The sequence below is a fragment of the Anomaloglossus baeobatrachus genome, chromosome 5 (assembly GCF_048569485.1).
Source record: "Anomaloglossus baeobatrachus isolate aAnoBae1 chromosome 5, aAnoBae1.hap1, whole genome shotgun sequence".
NCBI classification, from domain to species: domain Eukaryota; kingdom Metazoa; phylum Chordata; class Amphibia; order Anura; family Aromobatidae; genus Anomaloglossus; species Anomaloglossus baeobatrachus.
Genome location: NC_134357.1, coordinates 237,150,901 through 237,177,572, shown reverse-complemented (window position 1 = coordinate 237,177,572; position 26,672 = coordinate 237,150,901). Strand labels below are relative to the sequence as shown.

Genomic DNA, 26,672 nt, shown 5'->3' with positions numbered 1-26,672 from the left:
TCTTCCGCGCTATCTGCAGGCACAGGACCGGGCTCTTCCGCGCTATCTGCAGGCACAGGACAGGGCTCTATGCGCTATCTGCAGGCCCAGGACAGGGCTCTATGCGCTATCTGCAGGCACAGGACAGGGCTCTATGCGCTATCTGCAGGCACAGGACAGGGCTCTATGCGCTATCTGCAGGCACAGGACAGGGCTCTATGCGCACTGTAGAGTTTGCTAAAAGGCGCACGTTATACTGAGAGAAGCCGGAAATGATCAAGTAATAAAAACGTTTACGGTAGCCATAGTGTGGACCCCTAGAGGCAATTTCCCTGGTAGGCCCCTCACACCCCAGTCCTGCCCTGACTGTGTGTATTACATGCAGTGTATTATTATGTTGTAGTACATGTCTGTTGTAGAATTGAAATGGGGGGGTCTTCTCAAAGCTGGGAGTCCCTGCTGCTTGTTATCTATTAAACCTATGGCAGTGTCAGCAAACTAGCTCAGTGCTTCTCCTTTACTGCTGACTGGAGATGTCAGGATATAATGATGGCACCCAATGCTGGAGACGTCAATCAGCAGCCAAGAGGACGCATGAAGCTGGTTAATAGGCTAAAAATAATGGAGAGGTTTTCAGCAATTTGGGACTGTTTTTGTGACTTTATTCTTCCCTGAATTTGGGTGTTTCACTACAATGACCTATCTTGGGATCTCGCGCCTCCACTGATCGGCGGTTCTCTGGAGATAACTGGTTGCAGAGCTGAACAGCTGTTTGATGGCCGCTGCCAGGTTCTCTTGGCATTCACCTGAGTAGGACCTAATCTGCAGAACATGGCAGCGGCCACCAAACCGTACTGCTCCTGTTTACATCTGGCACTGCTGATTGGTGGAGGTGTCTGGCGTCCAACCTCAAAGATCTGATATTCGATGACCCATCATATGATTATAGAATTAACCCCTTCATCACCCATTTTTAGTTTCCGTTTTTTCCTCCCTGTCTTTCAAGAGTAATTCCTTTTCTATTTTTCCGTCAGCATAGCCATGTGAGGGCTTGTTTTTAGCGGGATGAGTTGTAATTGTGAATGACACCATTCATTTTACCATATAATGTTCGGGAAAACATTCAAAGTGCAGTGAAATTGCAATAAAGTGCATTTCCACAATTTGTGTTTTTGGGTGGGAAGGCTATTTACCATCTTCCCTAAATGGTGAAAGTGACCTGACAGTATGATTCCCAAGATCAGTACGAGTTTATAGACAATAAACATGTATAGTTTTATTTTTAATGATAATAAAAATTAGATATTTGTCAAAAAGTGAATTGCGCTTTTGTCGCCATTTTCCAAGACAACATAGTGTTCTCATTTTTCAGGATCTGGGGCTTATTTTTTGCATCCTGACCTGGCATTTTTAATTATACCATTATTGGGTAGATGTGATGTTTTGATCGCCTCTTATTGCATTTTATTGCAATGTTATGGCAACTAACAAACGTAGTTCTGTCGTTTTTTTTATTTTTTTTCATCATTTTGCCACTTACCAATCGGATTAATTTATTTTATATTTGATCGATTGGGCATTTCTGAACTCGGCAATAACAAACGTGTATTTTTTATAGTTTTATTTTCAATGGGGCAAAAGGAGGGGTGATTTTAAACTTTTTTTTAATTTTTTCATATTTTTAAAACTTTTTCTTTTACGCTTTTTTTTTTTTTTTACTAGTCCCCATAGGACCTTGAAGCTTATACACTCTGATCACTTCTACTGCACAGAGTAAAGCAGAAATGCTGATCTCCTGTGAATGCCGACGTTCACAAGAACTATGTCATGATAGTGACAGGGGTTATCAGTTGGCCCCTGGCTAGCATGACAACCCATCGCCCCCCCCCCCTCCCCCACCCATGATTACATCACAGGGCCACCAATGGCGGGGGGAAATGGCACCTTCCTGTCTGGAGCATGTTTAAACCCACTGTCGGATATTGACATCGGGATTTAAATAGTTAACAGGTGTGGGTAGATCCAAGATCCACTCAGGCACCTGTTGCCTGAACATGGCTGATCAGATCAGCCGACATGTGTGAGGAAACATACGGGCTCACCGCATGAGCCCACATTAAAGTGACAGACACGACCTATGACGTACCGGTATGTCATAGGTCGTGAAGGGGTTAAAACATTCCTCTAATCCATAAAGGAACATGCAACTATGAAATAATACAAGTGCAGTCAATAGGCTCCAAATAAGAAGGCATCTCATATTTCCCTCTCCCTTATATGTAAATATATATTGTGTGTATACAGTACAGACCAAAAGTTTGGACACACCTTCTCATCTCTAGAACAACTATTAAGAGGAGACTTTGTGCAGCAGGCCTTCATGGTAAAATAGCTGCTAGGAAACCACTGCTAAGGACAGGCAACAAGCAGAAGAGACTTATTTGAGCTAAAGAACACAAGGAATGGACATTAGACCAGTGGAAATCTGTGCTTTGGTCTGATGAGTCCAAATTTGAGATCTTTGGATCCAACCACCGTGTCTTTGTAGAAAAGGTGAACGGATGCACTCTACATACCTGGTTCCCACTGTGAAGCATGGAGGAGGAGGTGTGATGGTGTGGGGGGGCTTTGCTGGTGACACTGTTGGGGATTTATTCAAAATTGAAGGCATACTGAACCAGCATGGCTACCACAGCATCTTGCAGCAGCATGCTATTCCATCCGGTTTGCGCTTAGTTGGACCTTAATTTATTTTCAACAGGACAATGACCCCAAACACACCTCCAGGCTGTGTAAGGGCTATATGACTAAGGCTAAGTTCACACTTCCGTTGTTTTGTATCAGTCACAATCCGTTGCCTTGAGGAATTACGGTATCCTGCAAAATATTTTGCAGGATTCCAGTTTTTCCCCATAGACCTCTATTGGCGATGAATTGTGACTGATGATGCTGCGTTGCATCCGCTGCGTCGCGGTCAGTCGTTTTTTGACTGACCGCCGGGCGGGAGCAACGCAGCATGTAACGTTTTTTGTGCAGTGGAATCCGTTGGATTTCGCTGCGCATGCGCTCTCTGGCTCCCCGCACAGGTAACCAGGATAAACATTGGGTTACTAAGCAATGCGCTTTGGTTAGTTACCCGGTATTTACACTGGTTACGGGTGCAGGGAGCCCGCGCTAAGCGGTGTATGTTGGTAACCAAGATAAATATCGGGTAACCAAGCAAAAAGTGCTTTGCTTTTACCCGATATTTGCCCTGGCTGTGCACGGAGCCCGACACTTCACCGCTCGGCTCCGCCCCCTCCCGCACTCACACACTCTCACACTTACACTCACACTCACTTGTCCTGCAGTCCCCGCGGCACTGATGTCCTCAGTGCCACGGCACCGCTCGGCTCCACCCACCCTGAACTCCGCACCCTTGCGCTCCACCCCCCGCACACAGCATGTATACACACACACACACACACACACACACACACTTACACTCACCTGTCCTGCAGTCCCCGTGGCACTGACGTACTCAATGCCACGGCCCCGCTCGGCTCCACCCACCCCGAAGTCCGCCCCCCGAACGCCGCCCCCCGCACACAACGGAATCCGACAAAGAATTCTGTTCTTTGTCATCCGTTGTCATCCGTTGTACAGCGCATCAGCGCATGTGACTGATGCAAAACAACGGAAGTGTGAACTTAGCCTAAGAAGGAGAGTGATAGGGTGCTATGCCAGATGACCTGGTCTCCACAGTCACCAGACCTGAACCCAATCGAGATGGTTTGGGGGTGAGCTGGACCGCAGAGTGAAGGTAAAAGGGCCAACAAGTGCTAATCATCTCTGGGAACTCCTTCAAGACTGTTGGAAAACCACTTCCGGTGACTACATCTTGAAGCTCATCAAGAGAAAGCCAAGAGTGTGAAAAGCAGTAATCAAAGCAAAAGGTGGCTACTTTGAAGAACCTAGAGTATAAGATATATTTTCAGTTGTTTCACACTTTTTAAGTATTTAATTCCACATGTTTTAATTCATAGTTTTGATGCTTTCAATGTGAATCTACAATTTTTAGAGTCAAGAAAATAAAGAAAACTCTTTGAATGAGGAGGTGTGTCCAAACTTTTGGTCTTTACTGTATATAGATAGTGTATATAATACAAACTCTAACACATTGCTGATATTGTATTACGTGTTGGATCCACTATGTAACATAACTGCCCCATATGCACATATCCTTAAATGGTTTGTCCACCTTTGTGGGTTTGTTGTTTTTTTTTACATTAATGCATACAATTTGGGCTAAAATTAATTTTTGCAATTGGGTTTCATTACAAATTTTGCACTTTTTGCGTCCTATAGCTGCTGTATTACATTGTCTATTTCTGGATTCAGAATTAGTTAAAGGTGTTGGCCACATTACATTACATTACATTACATTACTGAAGCCTTGTTCCTTGGCACTGTGTTTACTCTGTGTGGATCCCTTTTACCTGAAACAACTCAGATCCCGCTCACCTGCGTGGCTAGCAGGGTGAACTTGCTCTCAGGGTTCACACTTGGCATTTTCTGGATGGTTTTGGGAAGTCCTATCCCCCTCGTTGCGCTAGTACCCCGATTCTGGAGAGGGTGGGCAACAGTTCGTGAAGATTCCATTCCCGTCGGGTGAATTACTGGGCTGCATAAAGCTCCTTCCCAGCCTAGGATCTGCGTACCCCGTCGTGCCCTGGTCCCTGCCTGGTTGTAGCACAAGGCCGCCGATCTGCCCTCTGTGGCAGTACCGTGCCCCCTGTCTGGCACCTGGGACGGGTACAGGAGCCCAGCTCCGCAGCGTGACCTTGTCCTGTCACGGCTCACTGGCACTTCACTCTACTTCTGACACTTCTGGCCCTCCTTATACCATCCCTCCATCTGGGCGGCCCTATTCCCCTCAGGCTGCCCAATGGGTGTTTGGTGGGTGTGGTGCAGAGTGTTCTTCAGGATTTGTGTATACCTGTTCTTAGCAACACCAAAGGGACAGGACCCGTAACCAAGGAGGAGCGGGTACCATGCAGAAGGGCAGATTGCACGGCACCCTTGTGACGACATGATAGGCCAGGGCGTCACAGAAGGATAAAAAAATTTTACTTTTTTCCACAAAAATGTTACTTTAACCCCAAATTTTGCATTTTCATAAGGTTAACAGGAGAAAATGCACTATAAAATGTGTTGTATGTTTATACGTGGTTTAAAATTACTGTTTGGGCGCATGGCAGGGCTCGGAAGGGAAGGAGCACCATTTGACTTTTGGAATGCCAAATTGTTTGGAATCGATAGCGAACAGTATGTCCTGTTTGCAGAGCCTCTAATGTGCCTAAACAGTGAAACCCCCCCACAATAACCCCATTTTGGAAACAATCACTCAAGGAATTTAGCTAGATCTGTGGTCAACACTTTGAACCCCCAGGTGCTTCACAATATTATATAATGTTGAGCTAAGAAAACAAAAAAAAATCATATTTTTCCCACAGAAAAATATTTTTGTTAGCTCTAAATTTTGCGTTGTTTACAAGGGTAAAGCCTGCTTTACACCTTACAACAATTAAGCATACGATATCGTATGCAATCATAACCGCCCCTATCGTATGTGCGGCACATTCAATTTGTTGAACGTGTCGCACAAACAATTATTTCCCATCACACGTACTTACCCGTCCATACGACCTCGCTGTAAGCAGCGAACATCCACTTCCTGGAGTGGGAGGGACGTTCGGCGTCACAGCGACATCACACGACAACTGGCCAATAGAAGCGGAGGGGTGGAGATGAGCGGGACGTAAACATCCCGCCCACCTCCTTCCTTCCGCATTGCCGGCGGGAGCCGCGGGACGCAAGTAAGATGCAGTTCATTGTTCCCGGGGTGTCACACATTACGATGTGTGCTGCCTCCGGAACATTGAACAACCTGACGTGCAATTTTTAGATAATGAACGACGTGTATGCGATCAATGTTTATTCGTTCAATCGCAATCGCACGTAGGTTTCACACGCTACAACAACACTAACGATGCCGGATGTGCGTCACCTATGACGTGACCCCGCCGACACATCGTTAGATATATTGTAGCGTGTAAAGCCCTCTTTACAGGAGTAAATGCACCATACAATTGATTGTCCAATTTCTCAAGTACACCGATATCCCATATGTGGTGGAAAACTACTGTTGGCGGAGGGTTCGGAAGAGAAGGAACACCATTTGACTTCTGGAACGAAAATTGGCTGGAATCGTTAGCAGACATCGTATCACATTTGGGAAGCCCTTGATATGTCTAAACAGTGAAAACACCCAACAAGTAATCCTATTTTGGAAACTAGAGCCCTCCATGAGATTATTTAGAAGTGTGGTTAGCACTTTGAACCTACTAGTGCATCACACAATTTTATAATGTTGAGCTGCGAAAATGAAAAAATATACTTTCACCATGAAAATGTTGCCTTAACCCCCAATTTTTCATTTTCACAAGGTTAACTGTAGAAAATGGACCATACAATTTGTTGTGCATTTTCTCCTGAGTACACCAGTACCTCATAATGTCTGTGTGCAAAGCAGGACTTTGAAGGGAATGAGCGCTATCTAAATTTTGGAGTGCCATTTTGCCTGTTTGCCAATTTGCGGATGCCATGTCACATTTGAAGATCTCTTGACATGCCAAAATAGCAGGAAACCCCCACAAGTGAACCTGTTCTGGAAACTACACTTCTCAGTGAATTGATTGTGGGTTGTAGTGAGCAATTGTAAACCTCAGGTGATTCACAGAATTGTATAAGATTGGGTTGTGAAAATAAAATATTACCATATTTTTCACCAAAATGTTGGTTGACCCCAAAGTTTTAATTTTCAAAAAGTTTAAAAAGAGTAACTGGACTATACAATTTGTTACACAATTCATCCTGAGTTCGCCAATTCACAATATGTGGTCGAAAACTATGTTTTGAGGCACAATGCAAAGCTCAGGAAGGAAGTAGCGCCATATTGGAGTTCAGGTTCAGTTGGAATGGTTTGAGGGTGCCATGCCATATTAACAGTCCCTGACTTGCCAGAAAAGCAGCCCCCCATAAGTGATTCCACTTTAAAAAGTGCACCTGTCAATAAATTCTATGGGTGCAGTGAGCATATTAACACCACAGATGTGTCATTGAATGATATACCACTGCGCAATGAATAAAGAATAATTACATTTTTATTCACTAACATGTTGTTTCACTCCTAATTTTTTTTTTTTTTAATTTTATAAGGGCTATTACGAAAAAAAGGTTCACACAGTTTGCTGTGTAATTTTTCCTGAGTGCGCCATATACCGTAGATGTAATAGGGAACTACTATTGAGGTATAGTGACAAACTGAGAAGGGCAATAGCGCCATGTTGAACTTCAGAATTTGCTGTTATGGTTTGCAGGTGCCACATGTCACATTGGCAGAGCCCATGAGATGCCAGACAGCAGAAATCTCCCATAAGTGACCTCATTTTACAAACTGCACCCCTTAGGCCCTTTGCGCACTTACCGTTTTTTCCCGCGGATTTCCTGCGGTTTTGCTGCATGTTTCGCTGCAGAAAATGTTCATAACATCTCTGCAGTGAATCACCAGCAAAACCTATGGAAAAAAAAATGCTGCGCGCACTATGCGTAATTTGACAGCTGCATGTTTTGCTGCGGGATTCCCACAGCAAAAACAATTGCATGTCACTTCTTTTCCGCACGTCGCTGCGGGATTTCACTACATTGACTGCAATGTAATCGTGAAATCCTGCAGGGAATAACGCAGGCAGCAAATTCTGTGCGGTTCATTGCGTTTTCCTGCTTTATTCCCTCCGGTATTTCGCGGTATTCCTGCGGTAATGTTCATCGCTGCCTGCGGTTTGCAGCGAAGTGATGTCATTATGACAGGAAGAGGAAGCGGAGCAGAGAGTAAACACACACACATCACAGACACACATCACAGACATAGAACACAGACATATAGAATACACATAGAATGCAAACGGACATATAGAAAAAAAAAACACGTGGACTCCGCCGTATTTTTACCTTCCAGCCGAGGTAAGCACACAGCGGCGGCCCGGTATTCTCAGGCTGGGGAGGGCGAGGGGCAGGGTTAATGTCCCCCCCCCTCCCTCCCACCTCCCGCAGCCGAGAATATCAGCCGCAGCTGCCCCGGGACTGTCGCATCCATTATGCGGCAGTCCCGGAGTGTCCCCGGCTCTTCCTGTTGCCGTGATGCAGTGGAAATCAGGGTAATATAAGGAGTTAATTGCGGCGGATCGCCGCCACTAAGTCCAGGCTTGATCATGACAGCGTCTATGTGACAGCTGACATGATCAACCCGTAAGTAAAGTGAAAAAACACACACACCGAAAAATCCTTTATTTTAAATAAAACACCAAAAAGCCCCTGGTTCACCCGTTTATTAACCCCCCCGAAACACACAGCTCCGGCGTAATCCACGTCCTGCGTCGCTTGCATCCAGCCGCGACTGACACTGCTGAATGCAGCCTCGCAGCGAGACAGACTGCAGAGAGGTAACCACAGGGCATTTCCCACGGCCGGTAATGTGAACTCACTACCGACCGTGAGAAATGCAGCGTGTGCTCACAGGGACTCTATCTATTTATCCCTCTATCTAACTATCTAGCTATCTCTCTATCTATTCTTCTATCCTGCTATTTATCTGTCTGCTATCTAAGGCGGGCTTTGCACAATACGATATCGCAGGTGCGATGTCGGTGGGGTCAAATGGAAAGTGACGCACATCCGGCATCGCATGCGACATCGTACATCGTAGTGTGTAAAGCCTAGATGATACGATTAACGAGCGCAAAATCGTCGTAATCGTATCATCGGTGCAGCGTCTGCGTAATCCATAATTACGCTGACGCGACGGACTGATGTTGTTCCTCGTTCCTGCGGCAGCACACATCGCTGTGTGTGAAGCCGCAGGAGCGAGGAACATCTCCTACCGGCCTCACTGCGGCTTCCGTAGGATATGCGGACGGAAGGAGGTGGGCGGGATGCTTACATCCTGCCTATCTCCGCCCCTCCGCCGCTAGTGGCCGCCTGCCGTGTGACGTTGCTATGACGCCGCACGACCCGCCCCCTTAGGAAGGAGGCAGGTCGCCGGCCACAGCGACGGTCGCAGGGCAGGTGAGTGCGTGTGAAGCTGGCGTAGCGATAATTTTCACTACGCCAGCTATCACACGATATCGTACCTGCGACGGGGGCGGGGACAATCGCGTGCGACATCGCAGCATCGGCTTGCGATGTCGCAACGTGCAAAGCCGCCCTAAGAAGGAAATTACTTTTTTTTTCTTTTCAATGTGCTTTATTGCATTGAATGCATTAAAGCACATGTACCAACCCGCACGCGGCAAAACCGCGGCAATACCGCGAACAATACCGCTGTAAAACCGCGGCAAACCGCATGCGGTTTTACAGCGGTATTGTTCGCAGTTTGTCGCGGTTTTTTACCGCGGGTGTGGTAATCTTTCAGTGCTTGCAGAATTTTCTTGAGAAAATTCAATTTTCCAGTGCGCACATAGCCTTAATGAATTCATCCAGGGGTGTAGTGAGCATATTGACACTACAGGTGTGTCACAGCAATTTTTACTGTTGAGTGGTAAATAAAAAATAATTACATTTTTACCACTAAAATATTGTTTTAACCCCAGATTTCCAATTTTCGCAAGGAATGCAGTAGAAAATGCTAGAAATCAAAGAGCACAAAAATAGTCTTATTAGATAATATGGTGAAGGATTATGATGGAGCAGCTATAAATAAATATATACAAGTTCATCTCAATAAATTAGAATATCATCAAAAAGTTAATTAATTTAATACAAAAAGGAAAACGCATATATTCGATACTCATTAAAGAGAGATCTATTTCAAGTGTTTATTTCTGCTAATGGTGATTATGGCTTACAGCCAATGAAAACCCAAAAGTCATTATCTTAGAAAATTAGAATATTATATAATGTGATGCCCATGGTCTATTCAGGCCGTCACAGGGTTCTGCACAATCTGCCCTTCCCGTGCAGGACTCAAGCCCCCATGGTTCTGGGAAACTATCCTGCAGTGCTGCCTCCACCAGCATTCACAAATCCTAGATACATCTTGCACCCCACCTGTCAGGCACACCAGTGGGCTGCTTAAGCAGGAATAGGGCTGCCCACCTAGGGGTCAGACAGGGAGGTGGGAGGTGTCAAGTTCAGTTGAGTAGTAACCCTCGAGCTGTGAGGAGCTCTGAGGAAGCTGGGAGTTGTAGCTCCCAGGGGAGAAGCAGACTAGGTCGCAGACTGTGGTCTCGACCTAGAGAAGTCGGACCCCCGGTCGCAGGGGATTGAGGCTAGGAGCCTGGGACCTGTCAAGGAGGATGGTCAGCAGCCTGGTCCTATCACCGGTCCGGGACAGAAGGCATGTCAGGGTACACGGATCCTAGGTCGGGGAGAAGCTTCAGGCGACCCGGTAATTAACCTGCAGAGGACAGGGCCTTTATGGACTGTTCCCACGAAGCTCAGAGATCGGGGGCACTAGAGCAACGAGGGAGATAGGGCTTTCCTAGCAAGAGGCTCACTGAAATCCCACGCCTAAGCTCCTGAGAGCAGGCTCCTTCACTTAGCCACAGTGGGGAACAGGGCTCGGAAAGCTCCAAGCTACCGGGCCACAACGGGCAATCTAAATTGGTGCCAGGAGGCAGGTTATGGACCACCAGGCAGTGCTGCAGGGGACGGGACCCGGACGAACTCCCCTCAGGAGACAGCGGCAGTCAGAGACTTGGTTTACCCTGTTGGCAGCGTCTGCTTCATTGCTGAGTAAGTACCCGACTGACCCCTGCACTGCACCCCCGCATCACCATCCAGAGTCCCGGGGCCTACCCATACCCGTGGAGGGTAACGTTATCTTGCTGCCCCACTCCATCACCCCGGGTACTCCCAATGGCAGCGGCGATACTCCCAATTACCGTACACCACGGGTGGCGTCACGAACTGTACCAATTCCCCTGTAAATACCCCCTTTTCCATTTGAGTGTGGCCCCTAGCCCCTCGAGCCACAAGTAATCACCACCCCTGGATCCGAGCGGTTCGATCCGCTGCAGGGGCGGCACATATAAGACCAACTGAAAAAATGATTTTCAACTCAGAAATGTTGGCCTACTGAAAAGTCTGTACAGTAAATGCACTCAATACTTGGTCGGGGCTCCTTTTGCATGAATTATTGCATCATTGCGGCGTGCCATGGAGGCGATCAGCCTGTGGCACTGCTGAGGTGTTATGGAAGCCCAGGTTGCTTTGATAGCAGCCTTCAGCTCGTCTGCATTGTTGGGTCTGCTGTCTCTCATCTTCCTGTTGACAATACCCCATAGATTCTCTTTGGGTTTAGGTCAGGCGAGTTTGCTGCCCAATCAAGCACAGTGATACTGTGGTACCAGGTATTGGTACTTTTGGCAGTGTGGACAGGTGCCAAGTCCTGAAAATGAAATTTCCATTTCCAAAAAGCTTGTCTGCAGAGGGAATCATGAAGTGCTCTAAAATTTCCTGGTAGAAGGCTACACTGACTTTGGTCTTGATAAAACACAGTGGACCTACACCAGCAGATGACATGGCTCCCCAAACCATCACTAATTGTGGAAACCTCACACTAGACCTCAGCAGCTTGGATTGTGGCCTCTCCACTCTTCCTCCAGACTCTGGGACCGTGATTTCCAAATGAAATGCAAAATTTACTTTCATCTGAAAACAACACCTTGGACACTGAGAACAGACCAGCTCTTTATTTCCTTGGCCTAGGTAAGACGCTACTGGCGTTGTCTATTGGTCATGAGTGGCTTGACACAAGGAATGCGACAGTTATAGCCCATGTCCTGGATACGGCTGTGTGTGGTGGCTCTTGAAGCACTGACTTCAGCAGCAGTCCACTCTTTGTGAATCTCCCCCAAATTTTTGAATGGCCTTTTCTTAACAATCCCATCAAGGCTGCGTTTATCCCAGCTGCTTGTGCACCTTTTTCTACCACACTTTTTCCTCCCACTCAACTTTCCATTAATATGCTTGGATCCAGCACTCTGTGAACAGCCAGCTTCTTTAGCAATGACCTTTTGTGGCTTACCCTCCTTGTGGAGTGTGTTAATGACTGCTTCTGGACATCTGTCAAGTCAGCATTCTTCCCTATGATTGTGCAGCCTACTGAACCAGACTAAGGCGATATGCACACGTTGAATATTGTCATGCAGAAAATTCTGCAGCGATTTGGCAGTGCATGTGCATTTCAAAACCCATGTATTGTGACTGCTGAATTATTGCAGAATTCATGCGCTCTGGCTGCTTTCTCTCCCCATAGACAGAGTGGGAGTAGCATCCAAAGCGCACAAATTAAATGACATGTTGCTTCTTAGAATGTAGCGATTCGGCAACAAATTTCAGCATTCAAATCGCTGCGATCTAAAATGAAACGTGCGGATGGGATTTGCACAAGTTCCATAGACTTTGCTGGGGACACAGAACGCATTAGTTTACGCTGCAGTGCAAAGAGCAGCGTAAACGCATCAAAATGTACAACCTGCGCGCATAGCCTTAGGGACAATTTTAAACACTTCTGGAGCCTTTTGCAGATGTTTTGTGGTAGTTATTCTAATTTTCTGAGATAAATAAAAGCTTGAAATAGGTCACTCTGTGTGTAATGACTCTATATAATATATGCATTTCCCTCTTTGTATTGAATTACTGAATTAAATTAACCTTTTTGATGATATTCTAATTTATTGAGATGTGTGTGTGTGTGTGTGTGTGTGTGTTTGTGTTTAACAATTTTATCTTTTCCATGAAAAATCATACTTTTATTTATCAAATGAGTTGCATAATGAATAGGAAATCTAATCCAGACGTTGACTAGGTTAGAAATAATGATTTTTTAATTATCCTGTTTATCATCCAACTGACTGATGTATTATTGCACATACAGTAAAGGCCGCTTTACACACTGCGATATCGGTACCGATATCGCTAGCGTGGGTAACCGCCCCCATCGATTGTGCGACACGGGCAAATCTCTGCCCGTGTCGCACAACATCGCCCGGACCCATCACACTACTTACCTTCCCTGCTACGTCGCTGTGACCGGCGAACCGCCTCCTTTCTAAGGGGGCGGTTCGTTCAGCGTCACAGCAGCGTCACTGAACCGCCGCCCAATAGAAGCGGAGGTGCGGAGATGAGCGGGACGTAACATCCCGCCCACCTTCTTCCTTCCGCATTGCGGGCAGGAGGCAGGTAAGGTGAGCTTCCTTGTTCCTGCGGTGTCACACGGAGCGATGTGTGCTGCCGCAGGAACGAGGAACAACTTCGTTACTGCTGCAGCAACGATATTAGAGAATGGACCCCCATGTCACCGATGAGCGATTTTGCACGTTTTTGCGATGATGCAAAATCGCTCATAGGTGTCACACGCAACGGCATCGCTAAAGCGACTGGATGTACGTCACAAATTCCATGATCCCAACGAGATCACTTGAGCGATGTTGTAGCGTGTAAAGCCCGCTTAAGCAATGTGTTTTCAAGATGTATGTTGAATACATTCATGTGTCAATGAAAATCAATAAAAACAAGTTAAAGAAATAATGATTTTTACGTGAAATAATAATTTTCTCTTCACACTTTGCTTTCGTCACAGAATGATCTTTGCAGCAATTCCAGCTTTGCAGACCTTTGGCATTCTAGCTGTTAATTTGCTGAGGTAATCTGGAGATATTTCACCCCCAAGCTTCCCCCCCCTCCCACAAGTTGGATTGGTTTGATGGGCACTTTTTGCGTACCATACGGTCAAGCTGCTCCCACAACAGCTCAATAGGGTTGAGATCTGGTGACTGGGCTGGCCACTCCATTGCAGATAGAATACCAGCTGCCTGCTTCTTCCCGAAATAGTTCATGCATAATTTGGAGGTGTGCTTTGGGTCATTGTCCTGTTGTAGGATGAAATTGGCTCCAATCAAGCGCTGTCCACAGGGTATGGCATGGCATTGCAAAATGAAGTGATAGCCTTCCTTATTCAAAATCCTTTTTACCTTGTACAAATCTCCCACTTTTCCAGCACCAAAGCAACCCCAGATCATCAAATTACCTCCACCATGCTTGACAGATGGCATCAGGCACTCTTCCAGCATCTTTTCAGTTGTTCTGCATCTCACAAATGTTCTTCTGTATGATCCAAACACCTCTAACTTCGAATTGTCTGTTCATAACAATTTTTTCCAATCTTCCTCTGTCCAATGTCTGTGTTGTTTTGCCCATATTACTCTTTCCTTTTATTAGTCAGTCTCAGATATGGCTTTTTCTTTGCCACTCTGCTTTAAAAGCCAGCATCCCGGAATCACCTCTTCACTGTAGACGTTGACACTGGCGTACTATTTAATGAAGCTGCCAGTTGAAGCCAATTTCTCAAACTAGAGACTCTAATGTACTGGTCTTGTTGCTCAGTTGTGCAGCGCGGCCTCCCACTTCTCTTTTTACTCTGGTTAGAGCCTGATTGTGCTCTCCTCTGAAGGGAGCAGTACACACCATTGTAGGAAATCTTCAGTTTCTTGGCAATTTCTCGCATGGAATATCCTTCATTTCTAAGAACAAGAATAGACTGTTGAGAGTTCTCTTTTTCTGGCCATTTTGAGAGTTTAATGGAACCAACAAATGTAATGCTCCAGATTCTCAACTAGCTCAAAGGAAGGTCAGTTTTATAGCTTCTCTAATCAGCAAAACTGTTTTTGAACTGTGCTGACATACTTAAGGCCCAGTCACCCTAAACAACTTACCAGCGATCCCAACAACGATACAACCTGATAGGGATCGCTGGTAAGTTGCTAGGAGGTCGCTGGTGAGATGTCACACTAAGCGACGCTCCAGCGATCCCACCAGCAACCTGACCTGGCAGGGATCGCTGGAGCGTCGCTACACGTGGAAGCATGCTGCGCTTGGTAACTAAAGTAAATATCGGGTAACCAACCCGATATTTACCTTAGATACCAGCGCACACCGCTTAGCGCTGGCTCCCTGCACACCTAGCCACAGTACACATCGGGTTAATTACCTGATGTGTACTCTGCTACGTGTGCAGACAGCAGGAGCCTGCTTCTGCGGACGCTGGTAACCACGGTAAACATCGGGTAACCAAGAAGCCCTTCCCTTGGTTACCCGATATTTACCTTCGTTACCAGTGTCCGCCGCTCTCACACTGCCAGTGCCGGCTCCCTGTTCCCTGCACTCCTAGCCACAGTACGCATGGTGTGAATTACCTGATGTGTACTGCAGCTACATGTGCACAGAGCAGGAGCCGGCACTGACAGCTGAGAGCGGCGGACGCTGGTAACGAAGGTAAATATCGGGTAACCAAGGGAAGGGCTTCTTGGTTACCCGATGTTTATCGTGGTTACCAGCGTCCGCAGAAGCCGGCTCCTGCTGCCTGCACATTCAGTTGTTGCTCTGTCGCTGTCACACACAGCGATCTGTGCTTCACAGCGGGACAGCAACAACTAAAAAATGGCCCAGGACATTCAGCAACAACCAACGACCTCACAGCAGGGGCCAGGTTGTTGCTGGATGTCACACTAAGCAACATTGCTAGCAAGTTGTGCCTCAGCAGCGATGTTGCTAGCGATGTTGCTTAGTGTGACGGTACCTTTACACAAGGGATTTCTAAACTCCATTAGCCTTCTAACACAGTTAGCAAACACAATGTACCATTAGAACACTGGAGTGGTGGTTGTTGGAAATGGGCCTCTATACCCCTATGTAGATATTGCATTAAAAAACAGACGTTTGAAGCTAGAATAGTCATTTACCACATTGACAATGTATAGAGTGGATTTCTGTTTAATTTAATGTTAGCTTCTTTGAAAAAATGTGCTTTTCTTTCAAAGATAAGGAAATATCTAAGTGACCCTAAACTTTTGAATCGTGGTGCGTGTGTGTATGTATAATATATATATATATTATATTTCTCCCTCTTTTTTTCTTTTCTCACTAGTCATTTCCACATAATGACTGGCGCCATATCTAACCAGAGAGCTGCAAAAGGCCTATTATGACCATTATGCCCTGGCTTTGCAGGACGCGAAATATTATGTTAAAGTAAAAACTGAGATATTAGCATGCTTAGGAGAGACTCTGACTGTCAGGGTGCAATGGGTGCACCATTGGGTGTATCACAGTGACAAACCTCTCGCTCCCAAATGTTTGATTTGTTGTTTTTAGTTCAAAAGTAGTTGCAGCCGGAGACTTCCACCCAAACGGTGGAGTGGTTTATCATGGACTGATTGTTTCATTCCCTTCTGAAGCCAGGGCAGTCCTGGGTTGCCCAGGTAGATTCCCGAAACGCTGATGACCTGGTGGACTTGATAGAAAGTTACCAGGTGGTCGAGAGGTCCATGAGTAAACCAGGTGTCATAGCATTGCCATATTGGAGTTCCAAAAGACCAATACCCATAAGAACGGTACTAGAGCAATAACTGGGGGCATGTGAGGTCCCAAGGGGCAGCTGAGCTGTTGCCAAAGTTCTCAGTGAATGACGTAGTTTGTTTGAGGTGTCACGGCCCAGTTCACATAGTTGCTTGTTGCCCCATGGTCATCAAGCCTATGGACTGCAGTATGGGTCAGCACTCTTTGCATTATGCTTATCCAGCCTGCACTGTAGACTCTCAGCCTGACAAGGTGCCGCAGGTATATCTTGTGTCAATAAGTGGAGTGGCAATGACTGGACTGGGCAACGACGGGACTGTTGGACGGGACTGTTGGACCGGCTGATTCTGTGGAAAATCATGGGCGATGTATCCAACATGACGACACTAAGGACTACCCTGTGGTAATCCAGACAAACTGTAGAACTGAATCCCATGAGGTTGATGTTTTTAAGAACCTATCATATACCCCATTATAATATGGCAGGACTTTGCCTTAATATGGGACTTGTGGGGAAAGGGTGGCACAACGGTTACACAGGTAAGATCCAAGTCACCCTTAAAGGGAATCTGTCAGCAGGTTTTTACTACTTGATCTGAGAGCAGCATGTTATAGGGCAGGCAAAGGGATTCTGAAACTAAGCATGTTACATTCCTGGCTGCAGCCATTCTGACATTATCAAATAATTGAGTTTAGCTGAGCTTGGAGGGCTGTCCCACTCACACCACACCCACACATTTGAGATTGTGCATTGACTGTGAGGTGTCAATGTTGCACCTGACTTCCTAGTCCTCTAGTGCTAATCACAAGGTAATAAACCCTTTAGTTTAGGTATACAGTAGCTTACACACACATAAGAGAAGCACAGATGTTTTTCTTTTTTTAACCCTTGCAGCATGCTGTCATCAGCTTACATTGCAAAATCCTGTTGACAGATTACCTTTAAAGAAACCTCATCACAGCCATAGCCTGATGGGTTTCCTTTTTCTGTACTTGTTCGAGATGAGGAGGCAGCCTCCCTGGAGGCAATATTGCTGAGCTGGGGGTGTCTGGGGGGAACTTTTGGACCACCCAACTTAGGGACCTAACTATTAAGGGGGCATTCGACAATGTAACCGTTTTAAATGGGATCACTCAAGAGCTGAAGGCTGACACCAGGTACCCGTTCTCAAGCAGTCCTGGCTCCCCCCTCTTTGACGTACTTTGGTTTGGTGGCTTACCCCCGCCATGCCGTGCACGCCTGACTTTGGTTTGCATATTCTTTCTGTTTCTATCTACATATATATAATTTGGTGTCTGTTCACACACAGCTACCACGCCCTTTCCACAGGCATTGTTATTTAAGCACCATATGCTTGGGCCTGTTCCGCTTTCATTCATGGCTGCTGGGTGGGCACTGTGAGGGCTAGTCTTGACATTGTCCCAGTGTGTGCGGCACACAGCTGCACGTGCTGGGACGTAGACTGCCTTTATCCGCAGTTTAGCCTGTCTTTGCAGCATGGGAGCGGTTCTGACATGTATCAGGTATATGTGTGCTTTAATATGGTTCTGCTTTTAATTTAATTAGTTAGCCGTATAACACATTGAATATACAAATATAGAGTTAGGACCCCCCCTATAGACATTTGCCTTGACGTTGGCAGGGGCGGCTCAAATTATTGATCAATCATTTGCTAAAAATCTCAATTTGCATTATAGTACAGTTGGAATAATTGTGAATTTACACTAAAAAATTTTTTTATTTGCATGCCATTCTCAAGCAGTGCTGGCTCCCCCCCTCTTTGACCCGTATTTTGTGGTTTATCGGGAATTATTGTATCAGGTCACCAAGCACAGGGGTGGAGTAGTGGAACACTTGCTGGTACTAAGACCCTACAGACATAAGGTGTTTGACATGGCCCATACTCATGTCTTGTCTTAGTCATGGCTAAAGGGTGCTTTACACGCTGCGACATTGCTAACGATATATCGTCGGGGTCACGGTGTTTGTGACGCACGTCGTTAGCGTCATCACAGCGTGTGACAGCTAGGAGCGACAATCAACGATCGCAAAAACGTCAAAAAACATTGATCGTTGACCCGTCGCTCCTTATCATAATATCGTTGGTGGTGCATGCCGCTGGTTGTTCGTCGTTCCTGTGGCATCACACATCGCTATGTGTGACACCACAGGCACGACGACCATCTCCATGTGTGACACCACAGGCCCGACGACCATCTCCTTACCTGCGTCCACCGACAATGAGGAAGGAAGGAGGTGGGCGGCATGTTCCGGCCGCTCATCTCCGTCCCTCCTCTGCTATTGGGCGGCCGCTTAGTGACGCCGCTGTGACGCCGAACGAACCTCCCCCTTAAAGGAGAGATTGTTCGGTGTCTCCAGCAACATCGCTAAGCAGGTATGTGCGTGTGACGCTGCCGTAGCGATATTGTTCGCTACGGCAGCGATCACCCCCATGACGAAACAGCGACATGGGCGGGTGCTATCGTGCACGACATCGCTAGCTATCGCTAGCGATGTCGCAGCATGTAAAGCACCCTTTAGACAAAACCCAAGAATGGATCCTCTAGAGGTTCTACTGGCCTGAAATTCTGCACTATTGCCGGTCTTGTCCTACCTGCCAACTAACCGTTCTGGTTGCTCACTTCCGTAGCCCCTTGGTGCGTTGCCCATCATAGAGGTCCTATTTGATTGCCTAGCCATGGACCCCTGTTCGGTCAAGTCTACTAGAGGACATCAACATGTCCTACACTATGCAACATGGTACCCAGAGTTCGTACTGCTAAGAGACTCCTACGCTAAAAGTATAGCCCGAGAGTTGGTTCATATCTTTTCCAGAACAGGACTGCCAAAGAAGATCCTGATGGACCAAGGGACTCTCTTCATGTCCAAAATAATGAGAGCGTTATGTAAAGCACTTCAGATTACACAGCTTAAGACATCGTGTACCATCCATAGACAGACGGCCTAGTGGAGAGGTTTAATAAGACGTGGAAGCTGATGCTCAAGAAGATCGTTGAGAAGGCTGGTCGAGACTGGGAATACCTGCTCCTGTATCTGCTATTCTCCATCCAGGAAGTTCCTGATGCGTCTACAGGATTTTCCCTGTTTGAACTGCTGTATGGCCAACATCCACGGATACAACTGGATGTAGCGAAGGAGACCTGGGAAGCCAAAGTTAAACCCTACAGGAGCAAAAATGAAAATATGGCCCAGATGAACAAAAGTATTGCGGCAGTCATGCCGATTGTTAGAGAACACCTCCAGGCTCAAGTGGCCCAGTCAAGGGGTGTACAATCAATCGGCAAGGGTTAAGGCAATTCATTTTTGGGAATCAGGTGTTAGCACTGATACCCACTGTGGAAAGTAAATTCCTTGCCAAATAGGTTGGGTCATATAAAGTAATGGAAAAATGGGACAAGGTTAACTTCAAAGTAACTCAGCTAGGTAGAAGAAAGCCATAGCCATGATGAGATACGGAGCTGGTCGATACCTGAGCCTGGTGGCCCAGCTTGAAGTCGACATGAAGGATGTCACGGTGGCAGAGACGCTGTCATGGGCCCAGAAACAGTAATGCGTAGAATTGCTCCAATGAAACAAGAATTTATTCTCTCAATTACCATGATGTATGCCAATCAATGAACATGTGATCATTATGGAACCACATGTACAGGTAAACTATCCATACTGGATACCTGAAGTCTGCTGTTAGGTGATCTCAAAGGAGATAAAGTAGATATTAAGACTGGGAGTCATTGAATAGTCTAAAAGCGGCTGGTCCAACCTCATTGTCCTAGTGCTGAAACTAGTTGGAGAATGGAGGTTCTGCAATGACGATCGGAAGCTGAATGAGGTCTCCATGCGCATCTGATGCCCTGTGTCGATGAACTAATTGAAAGGCTAGGCCTGACACAGTATGTTACTACCCTTGACCTAACGAAAGGGTATTGGCAAATCCCCATGTCCAAAGACGCTAAGGAGAAGTCGGCCTTCTCAATTCCAGACGGATTCTTTCAGAACACAAGGATGCTGTTTGGGTTGCAAGGAGCTCCAAACACCTTCCAGAAAGCCATGGACCAGTTCCTAACTTCCAACAAGAATTGCGCAGCTGCATACCTAGTTGGCATCAAGATCTTTAGCCATATTAAGGAAGTCATCTAAGAAAGGTCCAGGCCGTGCTCGATGCTATAAGAAAGAAGGGGTTTTCTATAAACCCAAAGAAGTGTGCCATAGGGAAAGAGGAGGCTAAATACCTAGGCTATATGATGGGTAGGGGTGAATTCAAGCCGCAATTAAACAAAGTAGAGTCATGGCCAAAAGTTTTGAGAATGCTACAAATATTAATTTTACAAAGTCTACTGCTTAAGTTTTCTAATGGCAATTTGCATATACTCCAGAATGTCATAAAGAGTGATCAGCTTAACAGCAATTACTTGCAAAGTCAATATTGGCTAAGAAAATTAACTTTAACCCCCAAAACACATTTCAACAGCATTGCATTCCTGCCTTAAAAGTAGCAGCTAACATTGTTTTAGTGATTGTTCCATTAAATCAGGTGTGGGTGTTGATGAGGACAGGGCTGGCAATCAATCAGTCATGATTAAGTAAGAATGACACCACTGGACACTTTAAAAGGAGGCTGGTGCTTGGTATCATTGTTTCTCTTCCGTTAACCATAGTTATCTCTAAAGAAACACGTGAAGCCATCATTGCTCTGCACAAAAATGGCCTCAGGCTATGTGCGCACTTACCGGATTTTGTCGCGGATTTTTTGCGGTTTTGCTGCATGTTTCGCTGCAGAAAATGTTCATAACATCTCTGCAGTGAATCACCAGCAAAACCTATGGGCAAAAAAAATCCTGTGCGCACTAGGCGGAATTTGACAGCTGCATGTTTTACTGCGGGATTCCCGCAGCAAAAACAATTGCATGTCAATTCTTTTCCGCACGTCGCTGCGGGATTTCACTACATTGACTCCAATGTTAATCGTGAAATCCCGCAGGGAATAACGCAGGCAGCAAATTCTGTGCGGTTCACTGCATTTTCCTGCGTTATTCCCTGCGGTATTTCGCGGTTTACCTGCGGTAATGTACATCGCTTGTCTGCGGTTTTGCAGGGAAGTGATGTCATTACAGGAAGAGGAAGCAAAGCAGAGAGTAAACACAGACATCACACACAGACATCACACACATAGAACACAGACACATAGAACACAGACACATAGAACACAGACACATAGAACACACATAGAAATCAAACGGAAATATAGAAAACAAAGAACGTGGGCTCCGCTGTATATTTACTGTCCAGCCGAGGTAAGCACACAGCGGCGGCCCGGTATTCTCAGGCTGGGGAGGGCGAGGGGCAGGGTTAATGTCCCCCGCCTCACTCCCACAGCCGAGAATATCAGCCGCAGCTGCCCCGGGACTGTCGCATGCATTATGCGGCAGTACCGGCGTGTCCCCGCCATTAACTCCAGGCTTGATCATTGCAGCGTCTATGTGACAGCTGACATGATCAACCCGTAAGTAAAGTGAATAAAACACACACACAGAAAAATCCTTTATTTTAAATAAAACAAACAAGCCTCGTTAACCCTTTTATTAACCCCTCCCGAAACAAAGCTCCAGCATAATCCACAGCTCCGGCGCTGCTTACATCCAGCCGCGACTGTCACAGACACTGCACTGAATGAATATAGCAGACAGCAGAGGTAATTACCGGTCATTTCCCACGGCCGGTAATGTGAACTCACTGCCGACCGTGGGAAATGCAGCGATCTGTCCTCTATCTATCTATCTATCTATCTATCTATCTATCTATCTATCCCTCTATCTATTCTTCTGTCTCTTTATCTATCTCAGAGTGAAATGACTTTTTTTTTTCTCAATGTGCTTTATTGCATTGAATGCAATAAAGCACATCCCAACCCGCACGTGGCAAAACCGCGGCAATACCGCATGCTGTTTTCGGGTGCGGTTTGCCGCGGTTTTTTACTGCGGGTGTGGTAATCTTTGAATAGCTGCGGAATTTTCTTAAGAAAATTCCATTTTCCAGTGCGCACATAGCCTTACAGGGAAGAGTGTCGCAGCTACAAAGATTGCACCTCAGTCAACAATCTATCGCATCATCAAGAACTTCAAGGAGAAAGCTTCCATTGCTGCCAAAAAGGCTCCAGGGCGCTCAAGAAGGACCAGCAAACGCCAGGACCGTATCTTAAAACTGTTTCAGCTGCGGGATCGGACTACCAGCAGTGCCGAGCTAGCTCAGCAATGGCAGCAGGCTGGTGTGAGTGCTTCTGCACGCACTGTGAGGCGGAGACTCTTTAAACAAGCCTGGTTTCAAGGAGGGCAGCAAAGAAGCCACTTCTCTCCAGAAAAAAACATCAGGGACCGACTGATATTCTGCAAAAGGTACAGGGAGTGGACTGCTGAGGACTGGGGTAAAGTCATTTTCTCAGTTGAATCCCCCTTTCGATTGTTTGGGACATCTGAAAAACAGCTTATTAGGAGAAGAAGAGGTGAGCGCTACCACCAGTCTTGTCTCATGCCAACTGTTAAGCATCCTGAAACGATTCATGTGTGGGGTTGCTTCTCAGCCAAGGGAATCGGCTCACTCACAGTCTTGCCTAAAAACACAGCCATGAATAAAGAATGGTACCAGAATGTCCTCCAAGAGCAACTTCTCCCAACTGTCCAAGAGCAGTTTGGCGCCCAACAATGCCTTTTCCAGCATGATGGAGCACCTTGCCATAAAGCAAAGGGGATCACTAAATGGCCCATGGAACAAAACATAGAGATTTTGGGTCCATGGCCTGGAAACTCCCCAGATCTTAATCCCATTGAGAACTTGTGGGCAATCATCAAGAGACGAGTGGACAAACAAAAAGCAACAAATTCTGGCAAAATGCAAGCATTGCTTATGCAAGAATGGACAGCTATCAGTCAGGATTTGGTCCAGAAGTTGATTGAGAGCATGCCAGGGAGAATTGCAGAGGTCCTGAAGAAGTGTCAACACTGCAAATATTGACTTGCTGCATTAACTCATTCTAACTGTCAATATAACCTTTTGGAACTCATAATATGATTGCAATTATATTTCTGTATGTGATGTAAACATCAGACAAACACAATTAAAAACCAGAGGGCAACAGATCATGTGAAAAAATAATTTTGGTGTCATTCTCAAAACCTTTGGCCATGACTGTAGACGCAATCCAGAATTGTCTGAAACCACTCTGGCCATAATAAATTTATTATGCTATGACTAAGGGCACCTCTGTGTCAGAAACATGTCAGTGAATGCTCATATTTGCTTTGTAATGTAGACCAATAAATTGGATGTTTTAATATACCGGATAGTTTGTGCTGCACTCCTCACTCCTCTTCTAATTGCCTTCATTGTTCCTTGCTGCTCTACACCAGTATGGGATTAGCACCCTCCAGATTCTGGATCCTTGTCTTCATTGCTAAAGCAGGGCATGGTGAGTCCCCTTTGTCTCTCATACTCTGGCCATGTGTAAACAGCCGGTCTTGACAGCAACTGACTTCAGTAAAGAATTTGTGGTCCAGACAAAAGTCTCAGAGGTCAGGTTATGGGCGGTACTGCCCCAGGAGGTGAATGGATAAGAAGACCCAATACTCTACCTGAGCAAGAAATGATCGTCATGAAAAAAGAACTACTCTGCTGTGGAGAACGGGTCCCTGGCCATTAAGTGAGCAGATGACACATTAAAATATTACCTATTGGGCCAGAAATGTATGTTGGTGTCAGACCATGTCCCGTTGAGGTGGATGAGTGAAAAGAAAGGGAACAATTCCTGAGTGACGAGCTTTCCAGGATTTTAGATTCTATGTAGAACATGGGGCCGGAAAACTACATGGCAATGCGGATGCTCTATTGAGGCTCCATTGTTTGGTGGCAAAAGGTACCAAGCAACCCTGCTTTGGGAAGAGGGGGAGTATGAGTATATCAGAAAGTCTCCAGAAAAGCCCTTGAAAGGAGATATGTATAACAGAGGTAATATAAGCCCAGAAGAAGGCTCCAGCATGGATAATGCTGAGAGAGTTAATAGGGTTTACGGGTAGTCAGAGAGATGCGTGGGAATGACTGGTTACATATCCCCTTCCTAGGTCCCTAGGGCAAGGTACAAGAGGTAAAATGGAGACCATTAGTCTCATTCAGGTGTCAGTGTGAGGAGGTGTGCAGACCTCCAGCGATGTTGCTCTTGCTAAAGAGTTGGACGTTTTCTTGACAGGACAGACCACGTAGCTATACAGTGGAATCTTGGTTAACGAGAACAATCCCTTCTGGGAGTGTGCTTGTTAACCAAGTTACTGGTTCAGCAAAGCAAGATTTCTCATAGGAAATCATTGTAATGCAGACAATTTGTTCCACAACTTGTTAAATGTCCCATCCTCGTCCCCTGTTGTGCCATTCCACACATGCACAAACACGCACAAACTCACACACACGCACATATTATATGCTCACCTTACCTTCCATTCCATCGCCGGCCTGCTGGGACTTGCTGTTCGCTAGCACGGGCTGTGTATCGGGTAACCATGACGACGAGGGAGGAACATCCGCACCTAGAGCGCTGACGTCAAAGGCAGGAGCCTTTGATTGGTCAGCACGCTGCCTTTGAGTAGCGTCTGACAGCGGAAGTTCCTGCCTCGTCGCCGATGTTTACCGATACACAGCCTGGAGCGGCGAACTACAGGACCCAGTAGGCCAGCGATGGAACGGAAGGTACACATATTATGCTCACCTTACCTTCCGTTCAATCGCCGGCCTCCTGGGTCTTGTAGTTTGCCGCGAGCATTCCTCCCTCGTCACGATGCACCGGCGAACTACAAGACCCAGGAGGCCGTCGATGGAACGGAAAGTAAGGTGAGCATAATACTGTATGTGCATGTTTATGTGTGTTTTGTGTGTGCATGTGTGTGGACTGCAAGAGCGGGTCAGAGCGTGGTGGATGTACGGAACCGGAAGTGTATGCGGTGAGTATTCGCTCGTACAGTAAAGCTTTCTCGTAAACAGAGTTACAAATCTACAGAAAGCTTTGCTTGTTAAGCGAAATTCTCGTTAACTGGGTTACTCGTTAGGAGAGGTTCCACTGCATGTATGTATGTATGTATATATAGATATATAATTTTATATATAATACCAGCTGTACTACCTGGCTTCGCCCGGGTTAATAACTGCTGTTAACAAAATAGAATGTATTAACAAAAATGTAATCTGCACACAAAAACCACAAAACAAATAGATAGAAATGTAATTATTAAAAAGCAAAAACTAAGCTAATAGAAGCATTTCACAACATATATTTCAACACCACATATATTCCACACAGATTTAACTAAATTGGCCAAGTAATGTGCTCCGTCTGTCTCTTTCCAGGTCTGTCTCTTTCCAGGTCTGTCTCTTTCCAGGTCTGTCTCTTTCCAGGTCTGTCTCTTTCCAGGTCTGTCTCTTTCCAGGTCTGTCTCTTTCCAGGTCTGTCTCTTTCCAGGTCTGTCTCTTTCCCCGTCTGTCTCTTTCCCCGTCTGTCTCTTTCCCCGTCTGTCTCTTTCCCCGTCTGTCTCTTTCCCCGTCTGTCTCTTTCCCCGTCTGTCTCTTTCCCCGTCTGTCTCTTTCCCCGTCTGTCTCTTTCCCCGTCTGTCTCTTTCCCCGTCTGTCTCTTTCCCCGTCTGTCTCTTTCCCCGTCTGTCTCTTTCCCCGTCTGTCTCTTTCCCCGTCTGTCTCTTTCCCCGTCTGCCTCTTTCCCCGTCTGCCTCTTTCCCCGTCTGCCTCTTTCCCCGTCTGCCTCTTTCCCCGTCTGCCTGTCTCTATCTCTCTGTTTCTTTCCCCATCTGTCTCTTTCCCCGTCTGCCTGTCTCTATCTCTGTTTCTTTCCCCATCTCTCTGTTTCTTTCCCCATCTGTCTCTTTCCCCATCTGTCTCTTTCCCAGGTCTGTCTCTTTCCCCGTCTGTCTCTTTCCCAGGTCTGTCTCTTTCCCTGTCTGTCTCCCCGTCTCTTTGTCTGTGTATTTTCCTGTCTGTCTCTTTCCCTGTTTGACTGTCTTTGTCTGTCTCTATTTCTCTGTCTCTTTCCCCTTCTGTCTCTATCAAGGTCTGTGTCTTTCCCCTTCTGTCTCTATCAAGGTCTGTGTCTTTCCCCATCTATCTTTGATTGTCTTCCCTGTCTGCCTGTCTCTGTCCCTGTCTGCATGTCTGTCTGTCTCTTTCCCCA

General features: G+C 46.3%; 1 protein-coding gene across 2 annotated transcripts in view; it reads left to right on the top strand.

The window, feature by feature from the left end:
• LOC142311101 (gastrula zinc finger protein XlCGF66.1-like) overlaps positions 1-26,672 on the top strand; it is a 94,469-nt gene that overhangs the window by 20,494 nt on the left and 47,303 nt on the right. The window contains exon 2 of one of the 2 annotated variants that reach the window (XM_075349205.1): positions 13,664-13,726. The exons of the other annotated variant lie outside the window; for it this stretch is intronic. The gene's annotated coding sequence lies outside the window, so the exon portion shown is untranslated. The remainder of the gene's footprint in view (positions 1-13,663; positions 13,727-26,672) is intronic. 2 annotated transcript variants of the gene reach the window in all.